The following is a 1,940-nucleotide window of genomic DNA, read 5'->3' as shown; positions in this document are numbered from 1 at the left end:
TACAAGAGTGGCTTATACAGGAGGAAAGGATCATCGCATCCTGCAGAAAAATAGGGGCAGTCGTCCATATTGAGCCAGAAGAGAAGGAATTCCTTAGCCAAATTGACAATTTTATAGAATTGGGGAATTTAAAATGAGTACCAGTGAATATTGCATATAACTTATCCTTCGTCAATATTATTTTCATAAGTAAATCAAGAATAAACTATACAATATCTATTAATAGTGAAGAATACACCTAACATATTACTAGTCTTTTTGGAATTCCTAATTATAGGGTTTTCTTTTTACATGTTGTTTTAGTTAGCTCTTTAGAATGTATGAACACTTACTGAAAATTTCCTTGAAGGTTTTAGTACCCAAATACTAATTTTAAGCAAACCTACTTAAATAATGTTTCTTAAAGTATGCAGGGGAAAAACACAAACAAAACCCAAAACATATAAAAGCAACAGCAAAATAGGAATACGTGTTAAAAATGGAAATTTCTGAGTCCCGATACAGGTCAGGTGAATCATGAATTTTTCAAAACCACTGCTACTTGAGTAAAGTTTAGGATTTCACTGTGCTGCAGGTTACAATGATTACATTCTAGGTATTTCTAGAAATACAGGGACACTTAGGGAGGAATCAGAGGGAACTGGCATCAAACATGCCATTTAAGGGTAAGTAGGAGTGCATGAGATGAACAACTCTCTGTGTGTGGCTCATACGAAGAACAAGAAGTCCTAGTCACAGATTTGACAATACAGTAATGAGGATTTTTATTTGGTTGGATCTGATTTTGCCCTCGTAGAAAAATAGACTGGAGTCAGATTGTGAAAGAACTGATTTGCCAATTTAAGGAATCTGGAATTTATCCCTCAAGAAAGTGAAGTTTTAAATATGTAGCATTACTGAGCTAGTTTTCCTATAATAATATGTGTACATACTGTATGTACCATGAAGGCAAAGCTGTTAGAGTTCTCTGTTTTCAGTTGTAGGTTGTAACTGAGTTTACCTTTGTAATTTTGATTGGATTGAAATAAGCAGAATGGAAGATCTGAGAACAATGTAAATGAGGTTCCTTAAAAGAATTCATATATTAAGAATGTAGGTGTTCCTATCAAGTCTCTCCTACAGTGAAAGATATGGAATTAAAATATGTGATGAGATTGAACCATAAACATCAATTAGCAATAATCGCGCCTCGGATAAACCTCATTGGCTACGATACTGCCACTGCGCAAAGCTGAACCATAAACATCAAATAAACATCAAACACTCCACATTGGACTTCTTGATTCTGAAGGATTCTGAGGTATTCCATGCACTTGGTGATGGTTTCTGGTCCAAAAGGGAAACCTTGTCCACGTAAGTCCCTTAGAGAAAGAAGGTGACAGAAGCTCAGCTGTGGCCTCTGAACCCTTACTGTGGGGCAGCCTGTGGTTGAGATGTGTATCCTTAGTTTAATACTATTGCTACATTGTGTCTTTTCCTGCAATAAATGTCAGGTTTTTAAACATTGTCATTTTGGATCCTCTATGTCTTTAACTGTTGAACTCTGTCTGACATCGTTAAAGCAAGTATGATTTTTAAAAAAATATTCACTATCAAAATTTGATCATTTCTATATGTATGAGTCTTAATTTAGGCTTCAGAATGTGAAGCCTAATTTACAAAATTATATTTATCAAATGTAAAAATTTACAATATTTAAATTACAATATTTATAATATTACCTTTAGCAAAAGTAAAAATAAATGTGTTTTGTTTGGAAATTTAAGAGTAATTTGGCCATAGAGTTCAAGTTGTATAGTGTAATGAAAACTTGGAGGATAAGAATTTAGTCTTATGAATGGCACATTTATTTATTTCTACAAATATGTAATTTCCAAAGCTTTCTGATGAACATTGTCTCCTAACAATAATAGGAAAAAAGTCTTGCTATCAGGTTTATA

At 33.4% G+C, this 1,940-nt stretch overlaps 1 pseudogene; it reads right to left on the bottom strand.

Annotated features, from left to right (window-relative positions):
* Positions 1-1,062: 1,062 nt before the first annotated feature.
* On the bottom strand, positions 1,063-1,233 carry LOC112834896 (U4 spliceosomal RNA; annotated as a pseudogene).
* Positions 1,234-1,940: the final 707 nt, after the last annotated feature.

Source organism: Callorhinus ursinus, unplaced genomic scaffold, assembly GCF_003265705.2.
Source record: "Callorhinus ursinus isolate GAN/ISIS: 27379988/994484 unplaced genomic scaffold, GSC_fseal_2.0 scaffold1, whole genome shotgun sequence".
Lineage (NCBI taxonomy): Eukaryota > Metazoa > Chordata > Mammalia > Carnivora > Otariidae > Callorhinus > Callorhinus ursinus.
Note: the sequence above shows the minus strand (reverse complement) of the source record. Positions and strands in the feature narration are given on the sequence as shown.